We start from the raw sequence: 11230 nt of genomic DNA, 5'->3' as shown, positions 1-11230 counted from the left end.
AGAGGAGAGAGAAACTGAGGACAAGTGTGCCCTGAGCTAACCTCCTCTTCCATGCTCCACAACCCTGGGTCTGAATTTGGGGCTAGCACCAACTATCTGACTCCAGAAGCCATCTCTCTCTCTGCCTTTTTATTGTAAAATAAAACTCAAATACAAAAAGCCAGACAAAGCAAATGAAGATCTTAATGAATTATTATAAAGGAAATGCTCTTATCATCACCACCCAGATCAAACAACAGAACTTCGCAAGCCAGCCTAGAAGCTCCTTCACATGCCTTGTTCAATAGCTCAGTCCCCTCCTTCCCTCCAAATATGACTGCCGTCTGAATGTTCACTGCAGCATTGCCTACGGTAGCATAAAAAATGAATGAATGAATAAACGTACTGAAAAAGACAAGTTAATAAAGTAAGGTATAGACCCTCAGTGCAGTACTCTGGAGCAAGTATAAAGACTGAGGCTGAACCGTTCCATCAATCCTTCCTTCGTGAATGTGCAGACACAATCCTAGTGTCCAGGAATATGAGGGTGAACAAGATAAACAGGATTCATGTCCTTTTAGAGCTGACATCATATGGGGGAGACATGCAAATGAATAAGTGATACGTGTGTAGTTAACGGGAACTCGTCGTCAATGGGAAATACTGTAAAGAAGAGTAAAATGAAGTTAGGAGATGAAGAATGATGGAAAGGTGTAGGCCCAGGGAGGCCTTCCAGAGCTGTGAGCATTTGAACAGAGAGCAGAGCAGAGTGAGGAAAGAGAAATCCAATCACATAACTTTCCAAAAGAACCCAATGCCTAAGGCAAATGGTCTTTGCTGAGCGACTTACTAGGCTTGTGCTAGTGTTTGACTTGAAGGTGGCTTTAGGAAGAGTTCCTTAAAGGCTCAAGGTTCAAGAGAACACCTAAGGGCGGAAGGTCTGGGTGGCTCACCCCAATTCCACGAACCCAGAAATCTGGATTCCAGGAGAATCGAAACAACTTTGTCACTGTCCGTGTGTCGGGGGGCGGGGGTGTGTGACTGCATGTAAATGCATGTTTATAAAGCTCTCGGGGAGACGCGAAGGCAACACATCAAGTGGACAAGAGAAATGACTCTAGGGAGCGGAGTAGGTTTGGATGCGAGCAGGGATGAACCACTTCCTTATGATTTATTTAAATTTTTTTAAGAATAACATATTTCTTTGTTGACCTAATATTTGAAACACAAATCGTAAGAAGTATAAAGTTGAATCAAGCAGTCAGCTTTGTTCAAATAAAATTTTAAAGAATCTTTAACTGCTACCTTAAAAAAACATAAAGGTCTTAGAGAATCTGATTCTGGAGACATGAACTAAATGTAACCATTTTAAGTTTACAAATTTACCATAAAATTATTTCATTACAAAAATGAGTTGTGGAAAAGATTAGATACGCATTTACAGGGAAGCGGAGGAGGACGTGGATAAAGCCTGAAAACGCGTCCAGGTTTCTGACAGTTAACGCAGAAATCGGGGTCTTGGACTGCTAATGGAAAGGGAGCAGAGAGGAAAAGGCTAGTTTCCAGAGCATGGGGCTTGGAGGGGGAAGAATCTTGACATCATACCCTGCTCCTCCATTTTCTGAGGGGCTAACCATGGGTAGAAACCCTGGTGGTGCAGTGGCTAAGAGCTCGGCTGCTGACCAAAGGTGGCAGTTGGCATCCACCAGGTGCTCCGTGGGAACTCCACGGGGCAGTTCTACACTGTCCAACAGGGTCGCTCTGGTCAGAATGGACTTAACAGCGATGGGTTTTGGTGGGTTTTTTGTTTGTTTGTTGGTAACCCTGGAGAAGTCACTTAGCCTACCAAACTTGCATCTCTTCTATGCTAAAATGTGGACAATCATTTCTGGGTTATAAGGTTATTACAAGAATAGCAGAGGGAAGAGCAAAGGGGATGTGGGGGAAGCTTGTTATTTAAAACCACAGCTGATGGCAGGAACCTCTACCCATAAGGGACTGTTGTCATTTCATCTGGAGCAGGTAACCTTTTTGTTTAGCAAAACACAACGATGGGACATTTACCTGTGATGATAGCAGCCTCAAGGCAGAGTAAGAAAGAAAATCTGTGAAATAAAGAAGATTACATTGCTCTTCATAAGAAATAGGAATTTGTAAAATAATAAGAATATTTCAAATAGGAGTAGAGAAGGTGAGGATGGTGGGGCCTCTGGGGGCTCCCGGTCACGGAGTAGCTGGAGGTCTTCTTGAGAAAGTGGCCAAGAACCAGCTGTTGCCTGTTTGCCGCAGTGTGCACACATGGCATGTCGCGCTGCACTGCGCAGTGTTGTTGTTGTTTGTTGCTGTCGAGTTGATTCCAGCTGCTTCTGTTGTACTGCAATGTGACTCTCTCACCCCCTTTGCACACAAATCTCAGTAACAAGCCATCCAGAAAGCATCTTGGATTCATGTGACTCTGGCGAAGGAATGCTTACGAGGTGTCTGCCTAGAGAATAGTGAACAACATGTAAGATTCCACAAGAAACACCACAGGAATTCCGAGTTTCTCATCAACACTGGTGTGTCTACAGGTAACCTTTGGGTTACACGGGGGCACGTAAAGGTTGGTTTGCAACGCCCCAAACAGAACAAGTGTTAAATGAATATTAACTGCTTATGGCATCACTTGAGACTTCTGCCTCATTGGTTGAGTTCATAATTCCAGTTTGACCAGCAATGTTATCACTGTGCTCTGCCACTGGGCAATTAAAAAATCTCTCTGAGCATCCATTTCCTTATCTATAACACAGACATACTAATTTTAACTTCCATCTCTCTGTTTTTATAAGAATTAAATGAGTTAATAATGTATGTGTAATGTGCTTAGGACGGAAACCCTGGTGGCATAGTGGTTAAGTGCTACCGCTGCTCACCCAAGGGTCGGCAGTTCAAATCCTCCTGGCGCTCCTTGGAAACTGTATGGGGCAGTTCTACTCTGTCCTATAGGGTCGCTATGAGTCGGAATCGACTCGATGGCACTGGGTTTTGTTGGTTTGGTTTGGTGCTTAGGACAATGCCTTGAGTGTTGAAGTAAGCAATAAATATTATTATTAAATATTTACTTGCTAAATCTATTGTACTGCAAACTAATCTTATAAAATGTAATTGCAATGGAGGCAACTGGGCATTTTGGAAAGAGCAGCCACACCAGGAAATCAGGAGTCTAGCCCTACGCTGTTTCCACACTAAGCCTGGTAATCCCTGGGGTTCAATGCCCTCATCTCTAAACCACGGAGGTGGAATCAGATGATGCTAACGGTACGTTCCCATTCTTACCCTCCAATTTGTATCTCTAATTCTATCTCAATATATCCATTACTAAAGCTCACATACATTTTCTTGAAATATCTTATATATAAAGACAATCGTTCATCCAGTCTCTTGACAGAATTCCCGAAAGGCCTATTAAAGGGCAGGATAAGCCGCATGCCTCTGTGGGAGTGTCTTTGCTTTTTGGGTCATAAGTTTCACAGTTATTAAAATTAAGGACTATTTCAGAAGAATGCTAGGCTCCTTCTTAACACAGGAGTTGACTCAGCGTTGTGGGGGTCAAAGTGTGGATGGAGGAAGGAGCTGTGGGGGAAGCCAGGGATATGGAGTTTTGCCCAGCTCGAGGGGAGCCATCGTGGGAAGTCATGACCGTGGGAGGGCGACAAGACAGCCAGCAGCCTCTGGGGACCCAGGCGGGCTGAGGGCACCGACACCAGTTGCCGTCACGTGATTCTGCCTCCTGGTGGCCCCATCGGGTTTTCAGGGGGTGATCGTTCAGAAGCAGGTCATCAGGCCTTTCTTTAGATGCACCCCGGGTGGACTCAAACCTGCGACTTTTGATTAGCAGCTGAGTACGTCAAGTGTTTGCGCCACCCAGGGACTCCGAAGGTATTGATAGGAAAATGGTAGCAAAGGAAAAAGAAGTCCACTAAAGGTTGGGCTAAAGGAAAGGGGGAGGGGGCTGGGGGCTGGAAGCAGCAGCTAAGTTTTGCTTAAGACTCTCGAGTATGACAGTGACTTGCATGTGAGGAAGAAAAAAAGTACCCCTCCTCACACTTAGCGTACCAAACAAACGTGAGACTGTCCTGGACTAGTGTTGGCAGTAGCAATGGAGAGAATCTGGTATGTTGGAGATGGCTCTGTGAGTATAATTGACATAACCTATTGATTGATGCAGGTGTTTGGGGATGGGGGTAAAGGAAGATGGTGCTGTGTTTTAGACTTAAGCAACTGGTGTGTGTTGATGCCATTTACTAGATGGGAAAGACAAGACAGAGAACTATGGGGAAGAAAATAGGAAAATTAAGATTTCCGTTTTGGACTAGTTAATTTGAAATACAGGTATGATGTCCAAGTGGAGAGATGAAGTATCTGTTTGATATATAATTCTGGCATACAAAGGGCAGATTTAAAATAGAAGCGTCCAGTTCTAGCCAATAATACCCAGCTGGGTCCAAACTCTGGTGCTGCCAAGATGCCAGCCTACCTTTCTTCTCTTATGGACCCTGGACACCAAACTCATTGGAAATATGGTACTGCTACCTATCAGCAGGACCCGCCTATCAAAGGACTTATCAAAGGACGCACCCCTTGAGAGACAAAAGATACAGATATTGTGGGTGAGACTACCTATTACTTCAAGGCAATGACTTCTTCAAAAACTATGAAATTAAGAATGAAGTAGATAGGACCTTGACATATATAACTCTCCACATTTCTGAGTGCCTAAAGAAACTCCAGAAGCGCAATTCCAAAAACCAAGGCAAGAAAGAAACGTACACACTGGGAATCACTAACCTCCCCATTCCTGGAGAGCCTGGTTTTCCACTTAATGACATTTATGCCAAACCAGCAAACAAACAAGAAGATGAAGTGAGGAGGGTCTACTGACAGCAGCTACGGCAAGAGACAGGACTGAGACTCTGTGAGAAAGTTTTTGACCCACAGGATGGCAAACCCAGCAAGTGGTGGACTTGCTTTGTGAAGAGATAGCTGATGAACAAGAGTCTTTCAGGACCTGGATAGTGAAGGGAACCTGGGCAGACAGTCTCCACAGTCGTGGGCAGCATTTCACAGCAAGATGTACACAGTTCTTTGCCTTGGTTTCATAAAGTTTTATAGAGAAGAGAGAAGAAAGCACGTCTTTACCTGAAAAGCTCTTTATCAAGAATTTGGGGAGGTTATGGAAGGATAATTCAAAATTATTTTTGCAGCATTAAGCTGGTACTTAATAAGTGATAATAAAGACATTTCTAACAACAACAAAACAAACATCCTTTTTGTTCTTGTCAAGACAAGGTGACTTTTTAAAGTCTCAGGATTGGGCGAAATCACCAAGGTAAAGAGAAGAAGGCCTGGAATCATAAGCAGAGAAGCCAGGCTTTAGAAAGGGAAAGAAAAAGGAATCTGTTATGCTGAGTGAGAAAGAGTGGCCAAAAAGAGCGTTGACTGTTTTAAGAAGGCTACAGTGTGGCTGGGACAGTGCTCAGCTCTGTTAAACAGGGCAGAGAAAAGGAGTAAGGAAGGGAGAAAGAAGAATCCATCGAATTTTGCGCATAGACGTAATTGTTGACCTTTTAAGAGCAATTTTGGTGGCATGTGGGCGCAAAAACATATTTGAAGTATTTTTTTTTTAAATGAATTGGACGTGACTGAGTGAAAACAACATATTCAGTAAATTATTTTTCAGAAACAGATACTTCAGGAAAGCAGAAACCTAATGGTGGGGAGAGAGGGTTTGATCAACTTGGATTATGAAAAAGTTCATGAGTGTTGTCAGCTCTTTCCTGCTCATTGCTCAGGAGCTCATGCCAATACTAACACAGCCTCTGACTAAAACAAACTAGTAATAGTGGGCTTTGAATCCACCTTTCCTAACCTTCCCATATTCAATTCACCTGGAACCCATCTGGACGTCTAGTCCACTCTGAGTCTGTAGAAGCTCATTCTGGAGCTCTGGGTCCCCCCTCATTTGAAGCCAGAAAAAGAATAATACTTAATAAATGCTTGTTAAATAGAATGCACCCCAAGAATCCACCACATAGATTCATTCAAAGTCTCTGCTCAGCTCCTGAGAATAGCTTTTGTGTGAAGTCATAAAAATGCGTTGGTGAGTAGATAGCATCCCTGAAACAAGATTTTCAAGTGATTTTCAATAATTAAATCCTGAGGAACAATTTAAAGCATGCATAGTTCTCTCTCAAATACTCTCCAGAGACTGTCGGTGCTTGCTGGGGTTCACAGGTTTCATTACAAGTTCATTTTCCTCCCTTCAGTACTGGGTGTACTGGCTGACTTCAGTAGCGGGGAAGGGCTGGCACAGGTTAAACAAGTGGAGTCTGGAAGGTGGCAGCACGCTCACACAGTGTTAAATAGTCAGCTTTCACTCGGTCATGGTGATTCCAGGCATCACATGAAATCAAGCAAGTTATTGCGTGGGCATAAAATGGCATTTTGAGACTGGATTCTAAGGTCACTTCTATCAGTGAGGGCCCTCAACAAATCATTATGTATTTTGTGCTTCATCTTCTCTCTCTGGAAATAGGATTTAGAATCTACTGTCCCAATGAGAAAGGGTAAGAAACATCTTTAGATTTTCCACGTAAGAGCTCAGCTGCTAACCAAAACATCAGCAGTTCAAATCCACCAGCCACTCCTTGGAAACCCTATGGGCCGTTCTACTCTGACCTAATCTGAAAGTTCCTAATCTAATAGCTCCTTTCCAACATTGTATTTTTTTTTTTTTTTGGTGGGGGTTGCTTTCTGAAAGAGTAGTAGAAGTTTGGCTAATGGACTAATAATGACTTATCAAATGTGCACTTTTGCTGAGGCACACATTTGAGTCGTTTTCTATGTTACAGTTGATGGTGAAGTAGTAGGCAACTGGACGTCAGCATTCCCTTCCAATGTTCTTAGTCCCTGTTTGCTCTTCAGTGAGCATGCCTTTTGTAGAGGGAGCCTGCTATCTGTCTGCCAGTTTGTCATGCTGTGGTGGCTCGCGTATCGCTGTGATTCTGCCTTGCATGTGGCTATACCACCAGTAGTTCAAATACCAGCAAGGCCACCCACAATGGACAGATTTCAGTGGAGCTTCTAGACTAAGATAGACTAGGAAGAAAGGCCTGGTCGTCTACTTCCAAAAATGAGCCAATGAAAGCCTATGGATCACAACAGAATATAGTGTGATAACAGTGCTGGAAGATGAGCCCCCTAGGCTAGAAGTCCCTCAAAATATACAGTGGACAGAACAATGGACTGGAGCAAACCAACAATCACGGAGGTGGCACAGGACCAGCAATATTTCAATCCACTACACATCAGGTTACCATGAGTAGAAACCGACTCAATAGCCACTGACAACAACACGCTGGGGTAGCAGAGTCCCATAGGGGTGTAAATATCATCAATACATGTCTCCTCACGGCTAGCAGGTTAGTGGGGCTGCCCCATCAAAAGTCCATCTTCATGAGAACGCAGGGAGCCTGCTTCCTTCAAAACGAAAGTTGTCATGATGAACCAGTAGAGTGGGAAAACTAGGCCATGTTGCAAACTCATGTGTGTATAGATCATGTAGGGATTTTGTTAAAATGCAGACTCTAAGCGTGTAAGCATGGAGAAGGGCCTTGGTGTCTGCATACCAAACAAGCTCCCCAGTGATGCCAATGCTGCTGCTCCGTGGGTCACACTTTGAGTAAAAAGCTTTGGATTAGCTTTCTATTAAACAAACAGACAACAACAACAATATTGCTGTTGAGTTGATTGGAGTAAAACTGCCCCGCAGAGTTTCCAAGGAGTACCTGGTGGATTCAAACTGCTGACCTTTTGGTTAGCAGTCGTAGCACTTAACCACTGCACTACCAGGGTTTCCAGCTTTAAATGAGCACTGCTATCTTAATTTTTTTTAATAAGCGCATTTAAAAAAAGTAAAAAGGAGATGAAACTGATTTTTATAATATGTATTATTTAACCCAATATATCTAAAGCATTATGCTTTCAACATAGAATCAATACAAAAATTATTACTGAAATGTTTTATTCTTTTTTTTGGTGCACTAAATCTTTGAAATCCGGTGTTTATTATGCACTTACACCAAACCCATTACTGCCAAGTAGATTCTGACTCATAGTGACCCTATATCTTAATCCGTAATAGCCACATTTCAAGTGCTCAAGAGCCACATGTGGTCAGTGTCACTGTCATCAAAAGGGGTGAATAATCACAGGCGCAAGGTACCTACTTTCACATAAATCTGTCCTAGCTCTGTCCCAGAGAAGTATGTTTGAGTTCTAGGAAAGGAAATGCTGTAACTAGAACTAAAAGAGACATTTTCTTTATCTGTATACAATATTGTTGTTGTTGTTAAGTGCCATAGAGTCAATTTTGACTCACAGCAATCCCAAGTGACAGACTACAACTGCCCCATAGGGTTTTTTGGCTGTAATCTCTACAGGAGCAGATCGCCAGGTCTTCCTCCCATGGAGCTACTTGGTGGGTTCCAACAGCCAACCTTTGGGTTAGCAGCTGAGCTGGTAGAAAAGCATGGCACCCAGCGGGACAATGTGATGTTGGTTAGAGAGCAGAAAGAGGCTGCAATATCCATGGGGCACTGGCAGTGCTCACGGCATCAGCCTCTGTTCTCTGTGATCACGCATGAGAACCCCAGAAATATCAGGGACTGGCATTGTGGGGGCTAAGGCCTTACAAATGCATGTGAAGGGGCCAAGCAGGATGATTAACAGATCCCTGTACCTTGAACATTTTCAGCCTCAGGGTGTATATTTCTTATAAATGCTTTGTAAATGGGTAGTGTTATGCCACAGCATGGGATTATCTATATTTCTTTATTAAGCTATTTGACCCAGATATACTCAGGTAACGAGTGGAAAGCACCAAACCAAAAAACCAAAGCCATTGCCGTCCAGTCCATTCCAAATCGGTGACCCCGTGTGTTATGGAGTAGGACTGAGCGCCAGAAGGTTTTCTTGCTGTGATCTTTACAGGAGCAGTTCACCAGGCCTCTCTTCCACAGAGCTACTGGGTAGGTTCAAACTGCCAACCTTTAGGTTAGCAGCCAGTTGCAAACCGCTTGAGTCACCAAGGCTCCCTGAGTGGATAATAGAAACAGATAAATAATTCAGTGCCTTAATTGGTCTTTCTCTGATTTAAAATAATTTGTTAATAAACCATTTATTCATTTGCTCGTTTAATAAATATTTATTGCGCTTCTCATACTTCCAGGCTCCATTTTAGGTGCTGGTGATTCAGCAATAAACAAAACAGGCAAAATTTCTACCCTCTCAAAGCTTGTGTTCTACAGGGACCATTCAGTAATTAGAGATATCAAGTGTAGATACGGCCAGATGGTTTCAAAAGAACAGCAGCAGATAGTAAATCAATGGTCTAAGGATGGAATTACTTCTCTGTGGTGACGTTTAATCCAAATGTGATCTTGGACTGTGACAGGTTAAGGTGATGTGAGAGCATTTGAGCACAGGTGTGATGGTTAATGTTGTTTGTCAGCTTGGCTTGGCCATGATTCTCAGTGGTTTGGCAGTTATGTAATGATGTAATTGGGCAGCTACGTAATGATGTAGTTTGGTAGTTACGTAATGATGTAATTGGGCAGTTATGTAATGATGTGATCTGATGTGATCAGTCAATCAGTTGTAAGGGCAATTTCCTCAGAGATGTGGCCTGCATCCAGTGTGTGTGTGTTTGTGTGTGTACATTCTGGCAAAGCTCTCTCACTTGCTCTGTATCCTGTATCTGATTCGTCGTCATCTGACATCCAATTCTTGGGCCTTGAGCCAGAGGCCTGCCATATTGCCTACAGATCTTGGGTTCACCAGCCTCCACAGGCTGAGCCAGTGACCTGCCATTTGACCTACTGATCTTCGGTTCATCAGCCCCTGCAGCTAAGTAAGTCAGGAGGAGCCTCCAGCCTGACACCTGGCCCATGGACTTGGGACTTGCCAGCCTCTACTTTTTTTTTTTTTTACAACCCAGTGAGCCATTTCCTTGAGATAAATCTTTCTCTCTTTCTCTCTCTCTCTGTAGAGATGTGCAAAGTGGGGAAGACATGGATGAATTTAAGTGCTTTTTTCAGAAAGGAGCTGAATGTTTAGCTTAGTCTTATGTTTCAAGTTGGAATTTCAAGTCAGATCCATTATAGAAATCTTAGAGCTGGAAGGGTCTTAGCAGACCTCCGAATCTAAACCTTCTTTATAAAGTGTCAGACTTGCTCAAGAAAATTATTCACAAAGTACTTCGAACAGTGACTACCACAAATCACATGCTAATAAATGCATTTCTGTATTTACTTTAAAGAAATGGTGGACACTAACAGGATTATGTTGGTTAGTTGTTGTTAGGTGCTGTCTAGTGGGTTTCAACTCATAGTGACCCTATGTACAACAGAACAAAACACTATCTAGTCCTGCACCATCCTCACAATCATTACAATGTTTGAGCCCATTGTTTCAGCCACTGCGTCAACCCATTTCATCAAGGGTTTTCCTCTTTTTCACTGACCCTGTACTTCACCATCCTGATAGCAAGTCCAAAGTATGTGAGACGAAGCCTCTGTCTCGTCTTCAGTCATTAGTGTTCAATGTGTTAAGTTTATTCTTGAGATGGTCTCTAAATTCAGGTGGGGTATACTCAAGGTCGTAATTTAGCTATCGTGGACTTATTTTAATTTTCTTTAACTTCAACTTGAACTTGCCTATGAGCAATTGATGTTCTGTTTCACATTCAGCCCCTGGCCCTGTTCTGACTGGTGATATTGAACTTCTCCACCATCCCTTTCCACAGATGTAGTGGCTTTGATTCCTGTGTATTCCATCTGATGAGCTCCATGTGTATAGACACTATTTATGTTGAGAAAAGGTATTTCCAATGAATTGGTCTTGCAAAATTCTATCATGCGATCTCCAGCATCTTTTCTATTACCAAGGCCATGTTTTCCAACTATTGTTCCTTTTTCTTTGTTTTCCAACTTTCTTATTCCAAACACCAGTAATTATGAATACATCTTGATTACATGTCTGATCAGTTTCAGACTGCAGAAGTTGATAAAAATTTCCAGTTTCTTCATCTTTGGCATTACTGGTTGGTGCATCAATTTGGATTAATGGTCATATTAACTGGTCTTCCTTGCAGGTGTATGGATATTATCCTATCACTGACAGAGTTGTACTTCAGGATAGATCTTGAAATGTT

The 11230-nt window shown here is 42.8% G+C and overlaps 1 pseudogene; it reads left to right on the top strand.

Annotated features, from left to right (window-relative positions):
- Nucleotides 1-4483: 4483 nt before the first annotated feature.
- Nucleotides 4484-5034, top strand: LOC126068408 (actin-related protein 2/3 complex subunit 3-like; annotated as a pseudogene).
- Nucleotides 5035-11230: the final 6196 nt, after the last annotated feature.

This window comes from Elephas maximus, chromosome 27 (genome assembly GCF_024166365.1).
Source record: "Elephas maximus indicus isolate mEleMax1 chromosome 27, mEleMax1 primary haplotype, whole genome shotgun sequence".
Lineage (NCBI taxonomy): Eukaryota > Metazoa > Chordata > Mammalia > Proboscidea > Elephantidae > Elephas > Elephas maximus.
Note: the sequence above shows the minus strand (reverse complement) of the source record. Positions and strands in the feature narration are given on the sequence as shown.